The sequence below is a fragment of the Hyperolius riggenbachi genome, chromosome 3, assembly GCF_040937935.1.
Source record: "Hyperolius riggenbachi isolate aHypRig1 chromosome 3, aHypRig1.pri, whole genome shotgun sequence".
Lineage (NCBI taxonomy): Eukaryota > Metazoa > Chordata > Amphibia > Anura > Hyperoliidae > Hyperolius > Hyperolius riggenbachi.
In genome coordinates, this window is record NC_090648.1 from 477377120 (window position 1) to 477403511 (window position 26392).

At 46.3% G+C, this 26392-nt stretch overlaps 1 long non-coding RNA gene across 1 annotated transcript in view; it reads right to left on the reverse strand.

Annotated features, from left to right (window-relative positions):
* Positions 1–11131: 11131 nt before the first annotated feature.
* The window catches only part of LOC137561711 (uncharacterized), a 97858-nt gene continuing 82597 nt past the window's right edge, over positions 11132–26392 (reverse strand). The window contains exon 3 of the long non-coding RNA XR_011030093.1: positions 11132–11387. This is a non-coding gene — a long non-coding RNA (uncharacterized lncRNA). The remainder of the gene's footprint in view (positions 11388–26392) is intronic.

Genomic DNA, 26392 nt, shown 5'->3' on the forward strand with positions numbered 1-26392 from the left:
CAGAGAGCCGCCCCATTTAGGTAGCCAGAGCCACCCATTTAGCAAGAGAATCCCATCATTTAGGTAGCCAGAGAGTCCCCCCAATTTAGCCAGGGAGTACCCCTCAGTTTAGCCAGAGAGACCTCATTTAGGTAGCCAAAGGGGCAAAGAGCACAAGTTGGAAGGGGGTGATAGGAATGGATGCCCCTATTTAGGTAGCCAAAGGGGGGGGGGGAGAGCACAAGATGGAAGAGGGGGTTGGAAAACAGAGAAGGAGAGAGAACACAGGGTGGAAAAGGGGGGTGGGGGAAAGCACAACAGATGACACCTTTACCACCAGACTCCACATAAACCTTCACAATCTTCTAGTGCACATCCTTGCAGTTATGGCTAGGGATGGTCGCTGGATTCCGCGGAATTATAAATTCTGCGATTCCGGACGGAATTTGGTGATTCCGGTTCCGATGCGACGGAACGGAATTCCTATAGCGCTAAGGCGGAATTCCGTGGGAAAATATGTAATTCCACAGAATTTTACGGAATTCAATTTTTTTCCCCCCACCAAACTGATTTCTACCTAATAAGAATAATTTCTAATATATAGACTCCCGACTCCCTCACTCCCGGAGGGAGGAGGGTCTCGTCTTCCCGGGAATTGTAGGATTTCAAAATGAAATTTTGCATAGAACATTAAAACTTAAAACATACATATGACAGCTTTTCCTGCATAAATAAAAACGCTAGAATTCTGACAAGCTTACATACCTTGGCCAGGAATTGAACCCAGGTCTAGTGCTTGGTATGCTTGGTAAGTAGCTCTCTTCACCACTACACCACCACCAACACTACTACATGCTGAAGCCAGCCTAACATGTACCATTATGATATATCCAAAAGAAAAATTAGCTTGCTTAGGGAATTGTAGGATTTTAAAAGCCAACTCACATACATTGGCCAGACCCAGGAATTTAACCTAGGCCTACTGCTCTGTAGGCTGCTATCCTAACCATTATACCACCAACACAAGACTACAATGCAATGAAGCCAGCCTAGCATGTACCATTGTGATATACCCAAGAGAAAAATGATCTCTGTCTCTCTCTCTCTCTCTCTCTCTCTCTCTAGGACTTGATGCCATTGAACTGAATTTTCAGCTTAAAACCATCAACGGATACCGGCAGAATTTCACAGGCAATTTTGGAATTCCGCCGGATTGAAAAAGCAATTCCCTTTCCGACCAAACAGAACAGAATGACCAATGTCTGCCTAAAATTGCGGAAAATATAATTCTGCAGAAAGCGGTGACCATCCCTACTAGAGAGAGAGAGATGAATCTACATGGCTGTCTGGGGTTCTCTTGAACACAAAAGGCAAGGCCATGCCTGGGTGGGCTTGAACCACCAACCTTGCAGTTAACAGCCAAATGCACTAACCAATTGTGCCACATAGACTGTGTACCACAAAGCCTGTGCATGCAGTTGCTGTTGAATGATTTTATGGGGATGTATGTGTGTCTTTTGGAGGAAGGAAGTAAGTAAGTTTCAGCATGTAGTGTTGGAGGTATAATGGTTAGGATAGCAGGCCTACAGAGCGATAGGCCTGGGTTCAGTTTCCGGCCAATGTATGTGAGTTGGCATTTGAAATCCTACAATTCCCTAAGCAAGCTAATTTTTCTCTTGAATATATCACAATGGTACATGCTCGGCTGGCTTCAGCATGTAGCATTGTAGTGTGTTGTGTTGGTGGTATAATGGTTAGGATAGCAGCCTACCGAGCACTAGACCTGGGTTCAATTCCCTGCCAATGTATGTAAGCTGGATTTTGAAATCCTACAATTCCCTAAGCAAGCTCATTTTTCTCTTGGATATATCATAATGGTACATGCTAGGCTGGCTTCAGCATGTAGCATGTAGCATTGTAGTGTGTTGTGTTGGTGGTATAATAGTTAGGATAGCTGTTGAAGCTGTTTGCAGATATATATGCTGTGTAAAGTATCTAAACTTTAGATAAGATATATACACAAGTTACATGTTATAGTTAGTTTTTCATCTCGGATCCGCTTTAAGGGCTCTACCTCTGACACAGGTGACCAGGGTTCAAATCTCGGTTGTTTCTGTTCAGTAATCCAGCGCCTCTTTGGTAAGGAGTCATTGGGCTAGACTCCCTAACACTGCCACTGCCTACTGAGTGCCCCCTTGTGGCTGTAGCTCAAACGCTTTGAGTCCTCCATGAGAAATGTGCAATATAAATGTTATTTGAATTTTCTAGGTTGCCTGGTATATGATCCTGCTCTGGAAAGAACGGACACCTACCAATTATGTATGGCCTCCCCCCCCCCCCCCCCCCAATCATTTTGCCTTGGAACTCTTTTAAATGGGTGAGTAAGGTAGGCTGGCAGAGTAAGACTTTGTCAGTCTACCTTACTCACCCAATAGGAAGTGAGAATTCCATTTACAGATCTAGAAACATGTGATTTCATGTCCTTTATGAAATAGGTTTGCACTGTCATTTAATACTAAAGACTGTACACGCCCTGGGATGAAGCATCCTTTGCTTCTGACTACTCTATTCATGCTCAAATAATATTATTATCTGTTCTATACTGTGCGGTCATTTTTCTTTCCTTGTGTGCTTTCTGCACATATATCCTGTTTAGATATTTTCTTTCCCCAGATGAACGTTGTCTGTGGCTATTACATAGCGAGAAACTAGTTACTGGACTGATCTTTAAAAATAAGGATTGTTCAAAAAACAAGCCTGGAAGGAATCACAGGTAGTGTCAGCATCAGTAGCTTCCCTGTCCCCACCGCAGAAAGCCGCGGGAGAACGGCCGCCATTATTTCCCCGTTTCTTTTGTAGCACTGCAGAATCCATTCTCCTATCAGCTGTCACCGGAACGTGAGCATCTTCTATTTTCCTAATGATTAATATGCTGCACGTGAGCACAGCCAGCCTGAGACAGCCGCTAACAAGCCGTGGGAGCATCAGTGGAGGTGGAACCTATAGAAGAGGCAAGTGTAGATTATGAGGGGCTGCACGGTGGTGCAGTGGTTGGCGCAGCTCTTGCCTCGCAGCGCTGGTTCCCCAGCTCATTTCCAGTCAGTGCAGTCATCTGTACAGATATTGTATGTTCTTCCTGTGTCTGTGTGTTTCCTCTGAACACTTGGGTTTCCTCCCACATCCCAAAAACATACAGATAAGTTAATTGGCTTCTCCTTAAAAATGGCCCTAGACTATGATACATAAACTACACGATATATAAATATGTAGACATATGACTATGGTAGGGATTAGATTGTGAGCCCCTCTGAGGGACAGATAAGCAACAAAATATATTTTGTACAGCGCTGCAGAAGATTTTGGCGCTATACGAACAGAGATGGCCCGAACTGTTTGCAGTATTTTGCAAACATCGGCTGTTCGCAGTGAACATTTGGCGTGTTCAATTCGCTCCCTATACATCATCATCTAAACTTTGACCCCTTCCCGCACAGTCACAGACACATGACAGCTAATCAACTAGCAGCCCTCCTGGACCCCCCACCCCCATATCAAAAATCAGTTGCGGTGGCCATATTGGATTCATTCTCTGCATTTTCTGCAGATAGGTAGGGAAAGCATTAGCTAGGCCTGTGTTCTTGTTCCTCACTTGCTGTGAAAGCATCCTAAATAGCCCTATCGAGGGCTAGCACATCGGTCTTCTGTGTTTTCTTTTGTGTGTGACACTCCACAGCCCACTGACACCCAGAGTTGTGTGCACACTACTGCTGTTACCTCATTAAGTTGCAGGCACAGAACCACTCCAGTGCATTATTATTTCACTGTATTCTGATAGTACTATTGCATTTCTCTGTGTGTTACAGTCCACAGCCCACTGACACACAGAGCTGTGCCTAATGTGATTCCTGCCCTTTAGGGATTAAAACCCAACTTTGCGTCAACTCTGTAATATTTGGTGAGACTTTTGGCATGGATCCCCCTCTGGCATGCCCTTATCCAGGTGTTGATCTCCTTGAAACAACTTTTTTATCACTTTTGTGGCCAACTTGGCCAACAAAAGTAGATTTTAAAATTTGCCTGCCCATTAAAGTCTATGGCGGTTCACATTCGCCATTTGCAAACAGAGAACTCTATGTTTGCGACATCTCTATATACAAATAATAAATAACAATATCAACGCTAATGTGCAGTGGCCAGCTGGTCTGGCTTGTGATGAGTAGAGTTTACCCTTTCCAATACATCTTAGAGATCACCCACATTCCTCCCCAGCTTTTAACTTCCAGTGTACTTCCAGTGTAAAAGAAAAGGAGATCAAAGAGTTAATATTTTACCTGAGCACCTGTAATTCAATAGATCGGCATACATCCAAACTCTTTGAGATAAGAAAAATACACCTACAGTATTTACATAGTTTCGTTCATCAGTCCTGAAAGTGGGATAAATGAGGAGGGAAAAAAAGGGACAGAGGGACTGGGTTCCCGAAGACGGACTATCGTTCCAAAAAGAGGGACTATTGGCAGCTATGAGACAGGAGACACTTAACCTCCCCCCCCCCCCCCCCCCCCGCAACCCGCATGAAACAGTGTTGTTTTTCAAGTCTTCCCAAGCTTCAGTCATGGCATTGAGACATAGCCCGACATGACAAGTTCTGTCTTTTACAGTGGAGGGAAAATAGGGAATTGTGAATAGGAAATACTGCATGTTGCTGTTTGTGCATTGCTGGCTGGAGATACAGCGTGCAATGGACGGGTTGCCTCTGTGCAAGGAGGTAAAGAGCTGTATTGCTATGTTTTTGGCATTGCTAAGGCCTCACACTCGACTCACACCAGCCTACAGGTCGGGTAAATACATAGCTTACAACTTCACACTGTATTAGGATATTTATTCAATTATTTACATTATTTACAGGTATAGCTGTGAATCATGGATAAGTAATAGAGTAAAGAATCAATACATTACCGGATATTGCATCATCACTCCGTATCGGGGGACCAGCGATCGTCAGGAGGCAGCGCATACACAACATCACACAACTCGTCAGTAGTGGAGAGACCCATCAAAGCAAGGGAAATCTCTCTTTCTTATACTCATAGCTCCACCCATTTTCCCTATTGCATCCTGGGGATGCACAGGCATGAGCTTCACTACGGTTGGATGACTTATAGTCAATATTTTCATAAACAGAACTAGTTCTGGTTAAGTCGTGTAATCCCTGAAACAGTTAATTCAGGGTTACGCGCTTATTGCAACACAATGTTATATAACCATATCACGTGCCACGCATGCTCAGTACTTGCTGTGATAGGATATGTTCGGCCTTCAGCCTATCCACAACGTGGAAGTATGATTCATCCCTCGTGATCACTGCGTGATGGCAGCGCAAACAACAGTATGTTTTTATAACTTGCAGTAACCTTTTGCTGCTCTGCCAATGGTTTTCTTATGGAGAATGGTGCATCGCTACTAAAAGATACAAAATATGTCCTATCTGCCTACAGACTAACTTGCTAATGTGTTTTTCTCCTAACAGCCAGTCATTCACACAAGCTCTTCAGACTTGTATCACAAGAGCCCACTGGCTCTTCCCTCTGCAACCATTACCTACTTTCCCTCCAGACAGGAAATGCTATTGAAAACAAAACAAAACAAAAAAACCTGAGAATGAGGAAATGGACTAGCCCAAAACCGGTCAGTTCTGTCAGATTTTAGCTGCCAACTTTTTTTGCGATAGTGGTCTAGTGCTATGTGCGTTGCGTAACAAATGTGCTACAATACGGGCATAACGCAATGCACACTCTACACGAGATAACGTGCTTGTTATTTTTCACAGCATGAACATTGTTGCGGTAATAAATCAGCTGGACTCAATTAAATGTAATAGGAAATTTCATAAGATACACATTTTTGCTAAATAAATACCCGATGAGAATTATGTAAAATTTAGCATAATATTTCACAATTATTACGGCCATACGTAATTACGATTTGGACATTCAATTGATTTTGCGTAATCCATTTGTAATTTTGCATAATTGCGCAAAATTTCACTTAATTTTGTGCCGCATTTACCAGTTAATAACAAAGCCCCCATATATATGCTAACATCACCAAAATGGTTGTGTATGTTAAGGGGAATAGTGGGAACAAATCAAACACATTTTTCAAAAAATTTCAAAAAAATGTCTTCAAGTGCATCACTGCTGGGATATGGAAATTACCTAATGTTATCCCTGGAAGCTAGCCACACCTCCAGATCCACTGGAATGCAATGATGTGACAGGCAGCTTTTTAATATTACAGAGCCATACTAATCCAATATGCATACAAACTTTTTCGGAATGATCCTCATCAGTGCATGGCATGGATTAATGTTGCTCTATGGAGTAGAACTTAAAAAAAACAGAGTTACAGATTACTCAGCAAGATCATAGTGAACCTGAAGTGATTGGAGTGTGTAAGGGGGCTACAATGAACCAAAAAGTCCTCTTACTAAAATAAATCCTATGGAAAACAACAATTTGCTTTCTCAAAGTATTTGATATAATTTAGGTTGAAGTGAGCTCTGAGATGTCTCCCACGAACCGATGCATCACTGCTGAAATATACAAATTATCCATTGTTGTCCCTGTGAGCGAAACACACCTCCAGATCCGCTGGAATGCAATGATGTGTCAGCTTGTTAAATATAGAGAGCCACAATAATCCAACATGCATACAGACTGTTTCGGATTGGTTAATCCTTATCAGTGCATGGCATGGATTAATGTGGCTCTATGGAGACTTGAAACAACCAGAGTTACAAATTACCCAGCAAGATCATGGTGAACCTGAACTCATTGGAGCGTGTAAGGTTCTGGTTTACCATGAGTTTGCTGGTTAGTCTGTAACTCTGTGTGTTTCAAGTCCTACTCCATAGAGCCACAATAATCCATGCCATGCACTGATCAGAAACAGTCTGTATGCATGTTGGATTAGTGTGGCTCTGTAATATTAGCAAGATGACACGTCATTGCATTCCAGCGGATCTGGAGGTGTGGCTAGCTTGCAGGGACAACAATGGGTAATTTGCATATTCAGCAGTGATGCATTGTGGGAGACCTCATATGGTCACTCCAACATGAATTATTGCAATACTTTCTGTTTTAAGAAAGCAAATATTTGTTTTCCATAGCATTTTAGTAAGAGGGCTTTTTGGACCATTGTAGCCCCTCACACACTCCAATGAGTTCTGGTTTACCATGAGCCTGCTCGGTAGTCTGTAGTTTTTGAGAAAATTGATTTTAAAAAATGGAAATGAAAAATGTTTTTTAAACTAAGAAAAATGACAGCTTAAAAAACATTTTTCCTTTGCATTTTCCACATCAATTATCTCAAAAATTACAAGGTCTTTAAATATATATATATATTGTTTCCACTATATATAATGTTTTTTTTCTATATTTGTTAGTAATAACTAAGATAATTTTAGAAATGGTGATTTCATTTTGCCCACAGCCCACTAAATAATCTGCTTGTCTGATGAACTGTGTTTTGCATGGAGTTTTAGTAAAAAAAAAAAAAAACACAAAAAAACGGCACACCAGAGCAGCGAAAACACCAGGTATAGTATTTATTCTTTAAAATCTATCGGGGGGGATATGTTTATTTTGTGCCAAATCGTTCATCTCTGGTTTTTGGCATTTTTGGTGACAATAGCATCTATTAACAATGACAATTTGGTGACAATAGCTTTGCTATTAACTTCTAAAGTCTCGGCACGAAATTACACAAAAATTACCTGAAATTATAGTTCCCGAGTACGTTTACATACAAAATGAATTAAGATTTTTCACAAACATTTCGCATTACGATTTTGCATCCTAATTGCAAATTACAATGCAAAATTACAATTATGCGAAATTTGTGCAATGTTACAGATGCTAAAAAGCAGACAAAGTGCACACAACTGTGTTACAGTTTTAAAACCACACTCTGTATTGTAAGCTATAAAACAAAACAGAAATAATGATCCTGAACTTTCCTGCAAAAAAACCTTATCTGGAACTGTATCTCAATGTGTCTTGGCTGTTTAAAGAGAACCAGAGAGGAAAAAATAATAGATTTATACATACCTGGGGCTTCCTCCAGCCCCATCAGCCTGGATCGCTCGCACGCCGCCTTTCTCCGCTGCCTCTGTCCGCCGGTACCGGGTCCTGTCATTTCGGCCAGTTGACGCAAGCGCAGTGCGCTCCCTCCGTACTGCGCAGGCGCATGTCTACAGAGCCGGAGGGAGCCCCTGTGCATGCAGAAGACTGGCCGTGTCCGGTGGAAGTGACGGGACCCGGTACCGGCAATAGAGGCAGCGGAGGACGGCGGCGTGGGAGCGATCCAGGCTTATGGGGCTGGAGGAAGCCCCAGGTATGTATGACATCTTTTTTTCATTTTTAACTTGCGTTCGTCTCTAGTTCCCTTTAAGTGCTTTAGAAAACAGGAATGTATTTGATCAAGTTAGTCAAATAGCTCAGATAAGCTCTTTTTGCATAGATAACAACTCAAGGGCTTGATTCACAAAAGAGTGCTAACTGTTAGCACGGCCGTTTTCGCGCAAATTTTCGCATTGTGCGCGCTTGCGAATTTTCATGCGAAACGATAACGGTGTCACGCGCAAACGCAAATTTTTGCGCGAAAACCATATAGATTTAGCGGGAAACCGCATTTGTGCGCGAAAACGTTATCGTTTTGCGCAAAAATTCGCGATTGCACGCATTGCAAAAATTCGCGCCAAAAACGCCCGTGCTAACAGTTAGCACTCTTTTTTGAATCAAGCCCCAAGTCTGTTTTTGTTTTTTTTAACTCTTCCTGTACTGGAAACAAAATGAGACTCTTTTCTTTGCTACTAATGTTCTATTCCTTAGCTGGACTACACATTCAATTCGTTATCTCGCAAGTTTATTTTCGCTTTAGATTTGCTTGAACCCTATCGCTCTCAATTCGGGTTCTCTTTAATTAGCGACTGGGCTGCAGTCATACATTTTTTTGCTCAGGCTTCATACTCTCCTCTGACAAAGTATTCGAGATATAACCCGACAAAATTATCCTTCCGAGAAAATTGCACATATTTTCTTTTCACCGCTCAGACCGATTGTACATGAGTCCTTTCACAGTAATATTAGCTATTCAGCAGAGCCGAGAGTTTGTATATTCTTCTCCCGCTGATTTGTGTGGCAACGTGAATGAGAATCCACAATTGCGTTTCCATCCATTATATTTACAGCTTCTTGCCAGTGCAATGTCATCTATTGCTGAATTCTTCCAAGTCTGAGATTCGGGATCCGACCGCTCCCAGTCTGCGCTTCTATTTGTTGTCCAGATCTATGCAGCCGGCCCTCCGTATTCAAATGAAACTGTTATTCATGTGATTCACCAGGTTGCAAATTTCCCAATACCAGAAAGCTAAGTGGTATTACATTATTCAGGGAGATAGATTTGAATTCACGAAGTCCATCCACAGAGGTTTAAGTTGTATGGTGAGAACGATTTCAACGGCAAAAAATAGGTCAGAAGTCTAATGCATAAAAATGTTATTGGGAAAGGAAAGTAAACCTGAGAGGTTTGCAAAGGCCACAATTAGATACTTATCTCGGGGGAGGGAAGCCTCTGGATCAGGTAGATTTACCAGTAGGCACTGTAGGCTAGTGCCTACAGGCAGCCCATGTCTGAATGGCAGCTCGCTGGCTGCCCCTAGTGCTTCCCTTCTCTCTCTCCCTCCCTCACTCTGCTGGGTGTGAGCAGAGCATATATGAAAAGACTCACTGACACTGGAGAGGGGAGGCTAATTGTACTGGTTGGGGCAGGGGGAAAGGTACATCTGGGAGGTACATCTGGTTGCTGGGGGGGACTGCTTAACCTTCCTGGCGGTAAGCCCGAGCTGAGCTCGGGCTATGCCGCCGGAAGGCACCGCTCAGGCCCCGCTGGGCCGATTTGCATAATTTTTTTTTTGCTGCACGCAGCTAGCACTTTGCTAGCTGCGTGCAGTGCCCGATCGCCGCCGCTACCCGCCGATCCGCCGCTATCCGTCGCGCCGCAGCCGCCCCCCCCCCCCAGACCCCGTGCGCTGCCTGGCCAATCAGTGCCAGGCAGCTCTATGGGGTGGATCGGAATCCCCTATGACGTCACGACGTCGTTGACGTCGGTGACGTCATCCCGCCCCGTCGCCATGGCGACGGGGGAAGCCCTCCAGGAGATCCCATTCTTTGAACGGGATCTCCTGATCGCCGATCGCCAGAGGCGATCGGAGGGGCTGGGGGGATGCCGCTGAGCAGCGGCTATCATGTAGCGAGACTTTGTCTCGCTACATGAAAAAAAAATAATAATTTAAAAAAAAAGATTTGCTGCCCCCTGGCGATTTTTTAGCAAACCGCCAGGAGGGTTAATAGGGCACATCAGGCTGGCCAGAGGATGTTGCTTGATGGCAGGGATAAGATTGTAAGCTACTTGGTGAACGGCACATTCAGTGAGTGACAGGCAGCTCAGAAATCACTGTAAGTGCCCGTTCGCTGCCCCTTTATCCCCCAAGTGCCAGAACCGGCTGTTGGTAGCTGCCCACTGCTATGTGAAAACTCTGTGTAGCAGGACGAATGTTCGGCAGGCTAACTGCTTCTGCCACCCTACTGCCCACAGCCCGCCCCTTGCTTTCCTGGTGCCCTAGCCAATGCCCTTCGTGGCCTTGCCTGAAATCTGGCCATAGTCACATGGTACGGGTACTTGCTAGGGCACCAGACCCCGGAGGAGACCAGGATTCACCCCAGTTTGACAGTTGAGCCGTCAACACTGCACACGTCATGGGGGGAACCCAACTTTTACATTTGGGGGGGACACCAGTCCGGCAGGCAGCAGCGGTGATGCTAGGATGATGTGCAGTGTGTTGGCAGGCAATTGATCCCACTCTGATCCCATTTGATCAGAGAGGGATCTATCTAATAGTCGATCTTGTGACACATTGAGCGAGAGATGTGACCGTTTCACAGTTCCAGACACAGCCAGGCCATGAAGGAGTCAAAATCCAAAGTCTCATTTTCATGCATCGCCAACAAAAAAATGCAATAAAAATACAAACCACTTAAAACCTAATTCCAGGCAAAGAAAAGCCACCATTTAATCTAGTTTTGCATTCATTACAGTGTAATTCTACTTTCATTAAAACATTGCTATAAAATATATCAGTGCTGTAAGAGTCATTTTGTAAATTTGGTGTTAATAAAAAACGATACTTCCGTTTTGATTTGCAGAGCTGTGAATTTCTGAAATTGCCGGGAAGGTCACTGCAACCATGTGGCGTAACGCTATTTGGTGTAATGTTGGGCACAGGAGGTCAGAGCAGGGCTGTTTCTTCTGGACATCTTGTTGCCCCAGGCAGCTTGTACCCCAGACTAGTGAAAAGAAAGATCATTGTCAACATTGGCCTCAATTCTGGTAGCTATGTGAGGTAAATATTTTTTGTAGGTAAAATAACTCATGCAGTATTTTCCTCTTTTTTTTTTAGAAATTCTGAAAGATTTTTCTCTATATCCAAACCACACAGGTAAACACGCCAGAAAGAGAGAAAGAGAGCTTTAAAATGATATCCATCTTTTCATAGTTACATTGCATTACACAGGGCGACTTTTTCCTAAAGTCAGCAGCTCCATTCTGCTGAATGGAGCTGCTGACACTGGGGAAAGTGTTGTCCTGTGTAATACAAGTAACTATGGAAAGATGGATATCATTTTAAAGCTCTCTTTCTCCTCTTTCTGGTGACACCTAAAGCGTCGCCCTACGCCTTTTAGTTTTCTTTATTTTCGCAATTGAAATCGTGGCCACTGCAATTTCAATCACGAAAATAGCGAAAACTAAAAGGCGTAAGGTGGCGGTTTTTATATCATTGGAAAGAGGAGAAAGAGAGCTTTAAAATGATATGCATCTTTCCATAGTTTTTGCACTGCTCGGAGTCCCTTTAAAACAGCAATAGGAACTCCACTAAAAACTGCAAAATGCACACAAATTGACTTTACCTCCAGGTACAGGCAGGTCTTAAAGAGAATCTGTATTGTTAAAATCGCACAAAAGTAAACATACCAGTGCATTAGGGGACATCTCCTATTACCCTCTGTCACAATTTCGCCGCTCCCCGCCGCATTAAAAGTAGTCAAAAACAGTTTTAAAAAGTTTGTTTATAAACAAACAAGATGGCCACCAAAACAGGAAGTAGATTGATGTACAGTATGTCCACACATAGAAAATACATCCATACACAAGCAGGCTGTATACACCCTTCCTTTTGAATCTCAAAAGATCATTTGTGTGTTTACCTTCTGTCCCCTTCTTCTCTCATGCACTGAACATTACAGGCTTCCTGCAGACAGCTCTGCCTGTGCCTGTGTTTGTAATCCCTCAGTATGTGTCAGCCAGCTACTTTCACAGCCTAACAGAGGAGGATTTTTATCCAGCTCTCTTCTATCACTGATAAGATAGCAGAGAAGCTGCTGGCTTATGTAAATAAAACACACACTGGAGTGTGCATAGAGGAACAGACCAGCACGGAAGAGTTGGCAGCCTTCCAGACACAGGCCGACAAGTCTGACAGGGGAAAGATACATTGATTTATTACAGAGACTGTGATAGTACAAAGTGCTGCAGTGAGCCAGAACAGATTAGAATAGGTTTAGGAACTTGTAGGATGGTAGAAAAAACGTTGTAATTTTTGTTACAGAGTCACTTTAAATTGATTGATTAAACTGATCGGTAAATGTGCTAACAGGCCCCCTAATTTCCATGAGAATAGTTATTTTCCGTAAAATGAATGCATATTACCTTACCTCATGAATTACCTCATAATTTACCTCACGAGGTAAAATATGACTAAAACATACCAAAATTGCTAAATGTTATTACCTCATGAGGTAAATTACCTCACATGAGGTAATGTGTTTGATAACCCTACCAGAATTGAGGCCATTGCAGGCACCAATAAGAAATTGATAGGTTATATATACAGAAATGTTTCTCAAATTAGTCTATAAAAGATACATAAATTATTAAAGCAGGTAATTTGGGTGCCAGTCGGCTTTCTTTTAGGCATCAGGAAGCGAGGCTTTAGGGTTAGGCATCATATGTCAATACATAATTACGGTTTGTAAATTCAATTGATTTTGTATAATCATTCCTAATTTCAGATAATTTTCAGATAATTTTTATGTAATTTTGTACCGACTTTAGCAGTGAATAGTAAAGGCCCCATGCATGCTATTGTCACCAAAATTGCTAAATACGTTAAAGAGTAGCTGTCAACCATACTATCTCAGAAAAAAACCCACATACATAAGTAGATAAATGCTCGCTCTACTTACATAATATATGTACTGCACTGTCCACATTTTGATTTTAGTGATTTTTCTATAGTAAAAAAAGAGAAAATCCTTCTCAGGATTCTCCATTTTATCTGTGTCTATCTTGAAGCCAATCCTGATATCATTTCCTCCCTTACTCTGTCTGTGTATCATTGCCCGCCCTCCTCCCAGTCTTCAGACACTCCCACCCAACTCTGCAGTAGAAAGTGCATTGAAAAATACTGGCCAATCAGAGAGGTGTAGGAGAGGAAAACAGGAGGGAAAGAGGCTTCAGCCAATTAGGCTGCATTAGTTAAAGAGAACTAGAGACGAAGCACCCTTATGTATTTTACTATATATGTCAATAGGAACATGACAGTAAACACCTACTCTGCTCTTTGTTTCATTCTTCTCTGCTAAACCTGCCTGTTATCAGCTCTGATAAGAATCCCGACTGAGCATTCAGTCTAGCTTTGCCCCGGAATGTTATAGCTGAGTCAGTCTTCTGTGATGTCTTTTCAAGCCCAAGTCTACCCCCTTGTGGCTCTGCTTTCCTGCTATGTATCTTCGTAGCAGGAAAGCAGAGCCAGGAGGGGGCAGGCTTGGGCTTGAAAAAATTACAGAAAACTGACTCAGCTATAATCATTCTGATAAAGCTAGACTGGATGCTCACTCAGTCGGGGATTCTTATCAGAGCTGATACCAAGCAGATTTAGCAGAGAAGAATGAAACAAAGAGCAGATTAGGGGTTTACTGTCATGTTCCCATTGATCTATATGGTAAAATACATGAGGGTGCTTCGTCTCCAGTTCTCTTTAAGTCTAAGGGGAAAGTAAAGAAGAAAAAAAGAAAACCCAGCATGCCCTGCAACTTCCTTTGTGCAGCAGATGTACCCTATAAGAGCCAGGGAAACTGGGGAATGATCTTTGATGTAGAAGAAAAATAGGAGTGATTTTTAACTTTTGGATTGCCTGGTTAGCATCTTTATTACTTGTTTACCAGATACAAATAAAGAATTGATTTTTGATTTTATGCCCGACTGTTTCTCTTTAAGGAGAATAGTAGGTACAAGTCAAAAAGTTTTCAAAAAGACCTTGTCTTTTTTGAGAAAAATTGATTTTAAAAATGCCAAGGAAAAATAATTTTTAAACTACGCGAAATTACAAATAATTACTATAACAGACGGAATTAATTACGATTATCCCGAAATTTACTACGATTTTGCATTGAGAATTTCAATGCAAAATTACATCTATGTGAAATTTGTGCTGATCACTATTATGAGCAAATCTTCCTAAACAACTACAGTATATCCTGAGGAAGTGAACTCAGTTTCACAAAACATGCTAAGTTAACCTGCTAAACAATTACTGAATAGGTTTTTGTTCTCTATGTAGCCCAACAATGGACCTATTGGAATTGTAGACACTAAAAAAAAAACTACTAGTGAAGTTGGGTGTCACTTCAGTTCCCGGCAGTCTATATATTTCATGGCATATTGTGTGACGAAAGACTGTATCGTGTTTGTGACTTTTAGTGCCTGTTCTTTTTTAGATTTAATCAAATTTAATTGCAGCTCCAATAATGTATCCTTAATTCTTCTGAGAATTTGCACCTTCCCTCTTAAAAGTCCCTTTCTATTGAATCTGTAGCAAGAGACGATTATTGATTGGTTGCTTTGAAATTTAGCACCTGACTCTGCTTTTTTTTAATACCACTCAGCAATGCTTTCCGAATGCCTGTGTCATTGATTTTTTACTGCCCGGGGATGTCATATCGGTTGACGTTCGGAGCATATCATTAGTGCTGAAAGCATGTCAGTTATGGCACTTCTCATGGAAGGTAATAGGGTTAGGCAAAGGGTTATCAGCAAACAATGATAGCTCCTGAGGGTGGGGGAGGAGGAGGAGGAGGGAGGGGGGGAAACAAATTCTATCTACTGTCACTTTACATTCCCAACAACCTTGTCCACTCTGCGGGCGCCAAAGGATGGCGGATCTGACAAGGATTAGTCCCACCAGGAATTGCAGAAAGGGTTAAAATGGTGTCAGTGCCAATTCTTACACAACGTGTCCTGCCTGTGCAAACGGCTTTACATAACAATCGGGTCTCCTGAGTCCACGGACCGGACTGCAGAGAATAACAAGTGCGAAGTCTGTTGTTGCTTCCTGCCTGGCACGTAATGATGATGATGGAGGGATGTGTTCGATGATACGGGTCAGCATAAGTGGTTTTAGTGTCGGCAATCTTCAGGCTGCCTGTCAAACCGTACACTTAAGACATTGTCATTCCTACGGGAGCTCCTTGTACTTCCTTTCAGATGGCAGGGAGGGTGCTGGAGACCTGCCGAATGTACAGTGGACAATACTAAGCAATATCTGCCATAAACGTTATCTTAAATCAGGGATGTCAAACTGGTCCTTCACTAGAGTTGGGCCGAACGGTTCGCCGGCGAACGGGGTTCGCGCGAACTTAGGTGGTTCGCGTGCGGGTACCGCACGCGAACCTTTTGCGGAAGAAGTTCGGTTCGCCCCATAATGCACCTGAGGGTCAACTTTGACCCTCTACATCACAGTCAGCAGGCCCAGTGTAGCCGATTAGGCTACACTAGCCCCTGGAGCCCCACCCCCCCTTATATAAGGCAGGCAGCGGCGGCCATTACGGCCACTCGTGTGCCTGCATTAGTGAGAGTAGGGCGAGCTGCTGCAGTCTCTCATATAGGGAAAGATTAGTTAGGCTTAACTTCTTCCTGGCTGCATACCTGTTCTGTTCAGTGAGCCCTCAGCCCACTGCATACCTGTACTGTGATCCTGCCACTGCATAGCTGTTCAGTGATCCTGCCACAGCATACCTGTTCTGTTCAGTGAGCCCTCAGCCCACTGCATACCTGTACTGTGATCCTGCCACTGCATAGCTGTTCAGTGATCCTGCCACAGCATACCTGTTCTGTTCAGTGAGCCCTCAGCCCACTGCATACCTGTACTGTGATCCTGCCACTGCATAGCTGTTCAGTGATCCTGCCACAGCATACCTGTTCTGTTCAGTGAGCCCTCAGCCCACTGCATACCTGTACTGTGATCCTGCCACTGCATAGCTGTTCAGTGATCCTGCCACAGCATACCTGTTCTGTTCAGTGAGCCCTCAGCCCACTGCATACCTGTACTGTGATCCTGCCACTGCATACCTGTTCAGTGATCCTGCCACAGCATACCTGTTCTGTTCAGTGAGCCCTCAGCCCACTGCATACCTGTACTGTGATCCTGCCACTGCATACCTGTTCAGTGATCCTGCCACAGCATACCTGTTCTGTTCAGTGAGCCCTCAGCCCACTGCATACCTGTACTGTGATCCTGCCACTGCATACCTGTTCAGTGATCCTGCCACAGCATACCTGTTCTGTTCAGTGAGCCCTCAGCCCACTGCATACCTGTACTGTGATCCTGCCACTGCATACCTGTTCAGTGATCCTGCCACAGCATACCTGTTCTGTTCAGTGAGCCCTCAGCCCACTGCATACCTGTACTGTGATCCTGCCACTGCATACCTGTTCAGTGATCCTGCCACAGCATACCTGTTCTGTTCAGTGAGCCCTCAGCCCACTGCATACCTGTACTGTGATCCTGCCACTGCATAGCTGTTCAGTGATCCTGCCACAGCATACCTGTTCTGTTCAGTGAGCCCTCAGCCCACTGCATACCTGTACTGTGATCCTGCCACTGCATAGCTGTTCAGTGATCCTGCCACAGCATACCTGTTCTGTTCAGTGAGCCCTCAGCCCACTGCATACCTGTACTGTGATCCTGCCACTGCATAGCTGTTCAGTGATCCTGCCACAGCATACCTGTTCTGTTCAGTGAGCCCTCAGCCCACTGCATACCTGTACTGTGATCCTGCCACTGCATAGCTGTTCAGTGATCCTGCCACAGCATACCTGTTCTGTTCAGTGAGCCCTCAGCCCACTGCATACCTGTACTGTGATCCTGCCACTGCATAGCTGTTCAGTGATCCTGCCACAGCATACCTGTTCTGTCCAGTGAGCCCCCAGCCCACTGCATACCTGTACTGTGATCCTGCCACTGCATACCTGTTCAGTGATCCTGCCACAGCATACCTGTTCTGTTCAGTGAGCCCTCAGCCCACTGCATACCTGTACTGTGATCCTGCCACTGCATACCTGTTCAGTGATCCTGCCACAGCATACCTGTTCTGTTCAGTGAGCCCTCAGCCCACTGCATACCTGTACTGTGATCCTGCCACTGCATAGCTGTTCAGTGATCCTGCCACAGCATACCTGTTCTGTTCAGTGAGCCCTCAGCCCACTGCATACCTGTACTGTGATACTGCCACTGCATACCTGTTCAGTGATCCTGCCACAGCATACCTGTTCTGTTCAGTGAGCCCTCAGCCCACTGCATACCTGTACTGTGATCCTGCCACTGCATACCTGTTCAGTGATCCTGCCACAGCATACCTGTTCTGTTCAGTGAGCCCTCAGCCCACTGCATACCTGTACTGTGATCCTGCCACTGCATAGCTGTTCAGTGATCCTGCCACAGCATACCTGTTCTGTTCAGTGAGCCCTCAGCCCACTGCATACCTGTACTGTGATCCTGCCACTGCATAGCTGTTCAGTGATCCTGCCACAGCATACCTGTTCTGTTCAGTGAGCCCCCAGCCCACTGCATACCTGTACTGTGATCCTGCCACTGCATACCTGTTCAGTGATCCTGCCACAGCATACCTGTTCTGTTCAGTGAGCCCTCAGCCCACTGCATACCTGTACTGTGATCCTGCCACTGCATACCTGTTCAGTGATCCTGCCACAGCATACCTGTTCTGTTCAGTGAGCCCTCAGCCCACTGCATACCTGTACTGTGATCCTGCCACTGCATAGCTGTTCAGTGATCCTGCCACAGCATACCTGTTCTGTTCAGTGAGCCCTCAGCCCACTGCATACCTGTACTGTGATCCTGCCACTGCATACCTGTTCAGTGATCCTGCCACTGTATACCTGTTCTGTGAACCCGCCACTGTATACCTGTTCTGTTCAGTGGACCCGCCACTGTATACCTGTTCTGTGAACCCGCCACTGTATACCTGTTCTGTTCAGTGGACCCGCCACTGTATACCTGTTCTGTGAACCCGCCACTGTATACCTGTTCTGTTCAGTGGACCCGCCACTGTATACCTGTTCTGTGAACCCGCCACTGTATACCTGTTCTGTTCAGTGGACCTGCCACTGTATACCTGTTTAGTGAACACGCCACTGCATACCTGTTGTGTTCAGTGAACCTGCCACTGCATACCTGTTCTGTGAACCCGCCACTGTATACCTGTTCTGTTCAGTGGACCCGCCACTGTATACCTGTTCTGTGAACCCGCCACTGTATACCTGTTCTGTTCAGTGGACCTGCCACTGTATACCTGTTTAGTGAACACGCCACTGCATACCTGTTGTGTTCAGTGAACCTGCCACTGCATACCTGTTCTGTGAACCCGCCACTGTATACCTGTTCTGTTCAGTGGACCCGCCACTGTATACCTGTTCTGTGAACCCGCCACTGTATACCTGTTCTGTTCAGTGGACCTGCCACTGTATACCTGTTTAGTGAACACGCCACTGCATACCTGTTGTGTTCAGTGAACCCGCCACTGTATACCTGTACTGTTCAGTGAACCCACCGCATCAGTGCGCATACCTGTGCAGTTAAGTGAACCCACCTACCTACGTGAGTGCACGCAGTGTGATATACCACTCCGTGCATACCCGATATGGACAAAACAGGTAGAGGAAGAGGAAGAGGTAGTGGCAGAGGCAGAGGAAGGCCACCCGGCAGGTCTGCGCGAGGTCGTGTAAATGTAATTTCGTGTGGACCTGGCCCACAGTACAGTGCTCGGAAGAAGGCACGTCCCATCACCTCCCAAGATTGTCAGGACGTGGTTGAGTATTTAGCGACACAGAACACCTCATCTTGCTCAGCCACCAGCGCTACTACTAGCACCACTTCCGCTGCATTTGACACTTCGCAAGAATTATTTAGTGGTGGTGAAATCACTGATGCACAGCCATTGTTACAGCCAGATGAATTTTCACCAGCTCATATGTCTGCGTTACGCGACAACACTATGGATGTAACGTGTAAGGAGGATGAAGGACCTACACATTTGGATTTTTCTGAGGCAAGCGAAGCTGGGCAGGATGATTACGATGATGACGATGATAGGGATCCTCTGTATGTTCCCAATAGAGGAGATGAAGAGGGGGACAGTTCAGAGGGGGAGTCAGAGAGTAGTAGGAGGATAGAAGTTGCTGAAAGAAGCTGGGGCAGCTCTTCGTCAGAAACAGCTGGTGGCAGAGTCCGGCACCATGTATCGCCAGATTCGCCACCTATGTACAGCCAGCCAACTTGCCCTTCAGCATCAGCTGCTGAGGTGCCCACATCCCAGGGTGGCTCAGCGGTGTGGAAATTTTTTAATGTGTGTGCCTCAGATCGGACCAAAGCCATCTGTTCGCTCTGCCAACAAAAATTGAGCCGTGGAAAGGCCAACACTCACGTAGGGACAAGTGCCTTACGAAGGCACCTGCAGAAAAGGCACAAACAGCAATGGGATGGCCACCTGAGCAAAAGCAGCAGCAGCACACAAAAGCAAAGTCACCCTCCTTCTCCTCTTCCTCCTTCAGGTGCATCATCTGCTTATGCCGCTCTCTCCCTTGCACCTTCACAGGCACCCTCCTCCACTCCGCCTCTGCCCTTGAGCGGTTCCTGCTCCTCTGCCCACAGCAGCAGTCAGGTGTCCGTGAAGGAAATGTTTGAGCGGAAGAAGCCACTTTTGGCCAGTCACCCCCTTGCCCGGCGTCTGACAGCTGGCGTGGCGGAACTGTTAGCTCGCCAGCTGTTACCATACCGGCTGGTGGACTCTGAGGCCTTCCGTAAATTTGTGGCCATCGGAACACCGCAGTGGAAGATGCCAGGCCGCACTTATTTTTCCAGAAAGGCCATACCCCAACTGCACCGTGAAGTTGAGAGGCAAGTGGTGTCATCTCTTGCGAAGAGCGTTGGGTCAAGGGTACACCTGACCACGGATGCCTGGTCTGCCAAGCACGGGCAGGGCCGCTACATTACCTACACAGCCCATTGGGTGAACCTGGTGGTGAACGATGGCAAGCAGAAAGCGGCGGACCAAATTGTGACACCTCCACGGCTTGCAGGCAGGCCTCCTGCCACCTCCTCTCCTCCTGCTACATGCTCTTCGCTGTCCTCCTCCTCCTCCTTGGCTGAGTGGCAGTTCTCCTCTCCAGCTACACAGCCCCAGCTCCGCAGGGCCTATGCTGCATGCCAGGTACGACGGTGTCACGCCATCTTAGACATGGCTTGTCTCAAAGCGGAGAGTCACACTGGAGCAGCTCTCCTGGCTGCTCTTAAGAAACAGGTGGATGAGTGGCTGACCCCGCACCACCTGGAGATAGGCAACGTGGTGTGCGACAACGGCAGCAATCTGCTTGCCGCTTTGCATATGGGGAAGCTGACACACATACCCTGCATGGCACATGTCATGAATCTGGTGGTTCAAAGATTTGTGGCAAAGTACCCTGGCTTAGCGGATGTCCTGAAGCAGGCCAGGAAGTTCTGTGGGCATTTGAGGCGCTCTTACACAGCCATGGCACGATTTGCAGAAATTCAGCGTAAAAACAACATGCCGGTGAGACGCCTCATTTGCGATAGCCCCACTCGCTGGAACTCGACCCTCCTCATGTTCTCCCGCCTGCTAGAACAGAAGAAAGCCGTCACCCAGTACCTCTACAACTGGAGTAGAACGAAACAGTCTGGGAAGATGGGGATGTTCTGGCCCGACAACTGGACAATGATGAAAAATGCATGCCGGCTCATGCGGCCGTTTGAGGAGGTGACCAACCTGGTGAGCCGCAGTGAGGGCACCATCAGCGACTTAATTCCCTACGCGTACTTCTTGGAGCGTGCTGTGCGTAGAGTGGCGGATGAAGCTGCGAATGAGCGTGACCAGGAACCGTTACGGCAGGAACAGGCATGGGACCAATTTTCATCAGACCCAGCTGTTTCCTCAACACCTGCGGCAGCACAGAGGGGGGAGGAGGAGGAAGAAGAGAGGTCATGTGCAGAAGATGAGTCAGACTCAGAGGATGATGAGCAAGGTGTTTCTTTGGGGGAGGAGGAGGAGGAGGAGGGGACAGCGGCAGGAGAACAACCGCAGCAGGCGTCGCAGGGGGCTTGTGCTGCGCAACCTTCCCGTGGTATTGTTCGCGGCTGGGGGGAGGAGGTTGACTTACCTGACGTCACTGAGGAAGAGCAAGAGGAGATGGAGGGTACTGGATCCGACTTTGTGCAGATGTCGTCTTTTATGCTGTCCTGCCTGTTGAGGGACCCCCGTATAAAAAACCTCAAGGGGAATGAGCTGTACTGGGTGGCCACACTACTAGACCCTCGGTACAGGCACAAAGTGGCGGACCTGTTACCAACTCACCGGAAGGTGGAAAGGATGCAGCACATGCAGAACCAGCTGTCAACTATGCTTTACAATGCCTTTAAGGGTGATGTGACGGCACAACGCCAGCAAGGTACCACTGCCACTAATCCTCCTCCCGTGTCCACGCAGTCAAAGACAGGACGCTCCAGCGATCTCATGGTGATGTCGGACATGCGGACGTTCTTTAGTCCAACGCCTCGCCGTAGCCCTTCCGGATCCACCCTCCACCAACGCCTGGAACGGCAGGTAGCCGACTACCTGGCCTTAAGTGTGGATGTAGACACTGCTGTGAACAGCGATGAGGAACCCTTGAACTACTGGGTGCGCAGGCTTGACCTGTGGCCAGAGCTGTCCCAATTTGCCATCCAACTTCTCTCCTGCCCTGCCGCAAGCGTCCTCTCAGAAAGGACCTTCAGCGCAGCTGGAGGCATTGTCACAGAGAAGAGAAGTCGCCTAAGTCACAAAAGTGTTAAGTACCTCACCTTTATCAAAATGAATGAGGCATGGATCCCGGAGGGCTGCTGCCCGCCCCAAGACTAAGTCAGTCCCCGCACATACAGCATCTCTGCCTGCACGCCGTGTGACTGGCTGCCTGGCCTGCCCCAAGAAGACTAAGTCGCTCCCAGTCCCTCCACACAGCATGTCTGCCTGCAGGCCGCTTCACTACCTTCTCCGCCACCACCAACAGGGTCCGGGACTCCAGGCGGATTGCTGAATTTTTTAGGCCGCTGCTAGCAGCGGCCGCTGTAATAATTTTTCGGGTGCGTGTACATGACTGCCTAATTTTTCTGGCTGCACTGCGGGCAGCTGCAACAACAAAAGAAAAGGCATGAACATGCGCCCATTCCCCTTCGTGATCATTACCTTGCCGTGGTGAAGGGGCTTGCGTATCACAATGGAGCAATGACCGGCGCCTAGATGAGTGTCTCGGGGGGCACACCCACGATAATAAGGTCGTTGCCTCATTGTGGTCAGACCAAATTTGATCAGCTGGACAGTCACTGTTCTGTCATTCAGCTACATCAGCCAGGTGACTGACCATATGGGCTGTAAAGCCACCAAAACCTGCACTCTCGCCATGGTGCGCACCAGTCCAGCACGGCCGTCACTACACAAACAGCTGTTTGCGGTGCGTTACACGATGAGTTTGGTGCGTCAGTGTGAAGCAGTACCTTAATTACACTACCTGATTGATGTATACACATGCAAGATGTTTGAAAGCACTTTAGGCCTGTCATTTAACATTCAATGTGATTTCTGCCCTTAAAACGCTGCTTTGCGTCAAATCCAGATTTTTCCCGGGGACTTTTGGCATGTATCCCACTCCGCCATCCCCCCCTCCAGGTGTTAGACCCCTTGAAACATCTTTTCCATCACTTTTGTGGCCAGCATAATTAATTTTTTTTTTCAAAGTTCGCATCCCCATTGAAGTCTATTGCGGTTCGCGAACTTTAACGCGAACCGAACCTTTCGCGAAAGTTCGCGAACCCGGTTCGCGAACCGAAAATCGGAGGTTCGGCCCAACTCTATCCTTCACGGCCTCAGGTCCTCACACATTTTTGACACAACTCAAATTAATTGATGCATCTGCATCAGGAAAGGTGTGGTCCATCAGGTAGAGCAGAGTTCCCCAACCCTGTCCTCAAGGCCCACCAACAGTACATGTTTTGCAGAAAACCACAAACATGCACAGATGGGGTAATTAGTGTCTCAGCAGAGCTGATTAACTACCTCTGTGGGTTTCCACAAAACATGCACTGTTGGTGGGCCTTGAGGACAGGGTTGGGGAACACTGAGGTAGAGCACATTCCTTTCTTTCTCAGTCCATCCTAAACACTGGCATGGATCTGGCCCTCCAGGCTTGGAGTTCGACACCTGTGCCTTAACCACTTCACTCTAAGAATTTTTTCCCTTTGAAAACCGGAGCAATTTTCACCTATCAGAGCTCCTTCCATTAATTCACCTATAACTTTATTACTACTTATCACAACAAAACAATCTGTATCTTGTTTATTTTCACTTTCTTTGGAGGGTACTTTTTGCTAAGAATTATATTATTCTAAAAGTGTTTTATCAAAAAAAAAATAAGAAAAATTGAAAAAAAATAATTATTTCTCAGTTTTCGGACATTATAGTTTTAAAATAATACATGCTACGTTTATTAAAACCCACACATTTGATTTGCCCATTCGTCCCTGTTATTGAAACATTTTAAATATTTCCCTAGTACAATGTGTGCCATACATTGTACTAGGGAAATATTTAAAACGTTTCAATATTTTATTTGGAAATAAAGGTGCATTTTTTTTCCAGTTTTGCATCCATCCCTAATTACAAGCCCATAATTTATAAAGTAATAGCAATATACCCTCTTGGCATACATATTAAAAAAAAAAAAAAGTTCAGTCCCTAAGGTTACTATTTATGTTTTTTTTTTTAAATTTGTAATAAAAAAAAAAAAAATAATAATAATTTGGTAACTATTGGGAAGTCTGGGAGGTCAGGGATTAATTTAACTACCTTAAGACCGCTCCACGCCCATGGGCGTGGCCACGGCGGCAGCCCCAGGACCGCCTAACGCCGATTGGCGTCAATATAGTCAAGGAAGAAATTCACTGGCTCCGGCACTCCATAGGAATACTTCTGTTTATTGAAGCCACACAGCAACAGATACAACAAATGCCCCTTCTGTCTTTTTACAGCTGTTTCACATGAGTTTCACGCCTCTTCAGGACACGTGGGGCCTAACACCTTTACTTCCTACCCCACCTATAAGCAGGTAACCCCTCCCCCTCTCTCACCTCTCTCTCACAGGGCAGGATCAGGGAGGAAGAGACAAGATCTGGAGTATAGGTGACAGTGTAGTATATACAAAATTCCTACTAAGGACCTATTTAAAAAAAGCATTAGCCTCATCCCTCTCATTGAAACCCAGATTCCCCAAAGCCTCAGTATGATAGATCATCCAAGCTTCTCTTTTAGAGAGTCTATCATCTCTTAATCCTCCCCTGGGGTCACAATGTACAACCTCCAGCCCAGCAAAGGAGAGACAATCAGCATCACCCAAATGGGTCTCGTTCACATGTCCAATCAAACGGGTAGCACCTACACCGTTTTTAATGGACCTTTTGTGCTGAAAAAATCTCTCCTTCAGGGGCTGAACCATCCTACCGATATAGTAGCGACTGCAGGGACACCACACACAGTAGACGACATATCGTGTACGACAATTGACCACTTGCCGACCGCCCACTGCACAGAGGCGGCCGGCAAGTGGATCCCGCAAGGACCGCCGCATGCACAGAGGCGGCGGTCCTTGTACGGGCATGGGCGGAGCGATTGCGTCATTCGTGACGCGATCCTCCGCCGGGGACTGGCTCCGCCCCCCTCGTGCTGTAACCTGCCAGCCGTTCGGAAGCGCCGGCGGGTTACTAGCACCCGGATCGCCGCATACAAAGTGTATAATACACTTTGTAATGTATACAAAGTGTATTATACAGGCTGCCTCCTGCCCTGGTGGTCCCAGTGTCTGAGGAACCACCAGGGCAGGCTGCAGCCACCCTAGTCTGCACCCAAGCACACTGATTCCCCCCCCCCCTGCCCCCTGATCGCCCACAGCACCCCTCAGACCCCCCCTGCCCAACCCCGAGACCACTGTTTGCACCCAATCACCCCCCTAATCACCCATCAATCACTCCCTATCACTATCTGTCAACGCTATTTTTTTTTATGCCCTAAACTGCCCCCTGCTCCCTCCTGATCACCCCCCCCCCACCCCTCAGATTCTCCCCAGACCCCCCCCCCCCTCTGTACTGTATGCATCTATCCCCCTGATCACCTGTCAATCACCCATCAATCACCCATCAATCACCCCCTGTCACTGCCACCCATCAATCAGCCTCTAACCTGCCCCTTGCGGGCAATCTGATCACCCACCCACACCAATAGATTGCCCGCAGATCCGACATCAGATCACCTCCCAAGTGCAGTGTTTACATCTGTTCTCTACCGTAAACACCCACTAATTACCCATCAATCACCCCCTATCACCACCTGTCACTGTTACCCATCAGATCAGACCCTAATCTGCCCCTTGCAGGGACCCAATCACCCACCTACACGCTCAGATTGCCCTCAGACCCCCCCCCCTTATCAATTCGCCAGTGCAATATTTAGATCTGTTCTTCCCTGTAATAACACACTGATCACCTGTCAATCACCCATCAATCACCCCCTGTCACTGCCACCCATCAATCACCCCCTGTCACTGCCACCCATCAATCAGCCCCTAACCTGCCCCTTGCGGGCAATCTGATCACCCACCCACACCAATAGATCACCTGCAGACGTCAGATCACCTCCCAAGTGCAGTGTTTACATCTGTTCTCTACCCTAAACACCCACTAATTACCCATCAATCACCCCCTGTCACTGCTACCCATCAGATTAGACCCCTATCTGCCCCTAGGGCACTCAATCACCCGCCCACACCCTCAGAACGCCCTCAGACCCCAGCCCTGATCACCTCGCCAGTGCATTGCTTGCATCTATTCCCCCCTCTAATCACA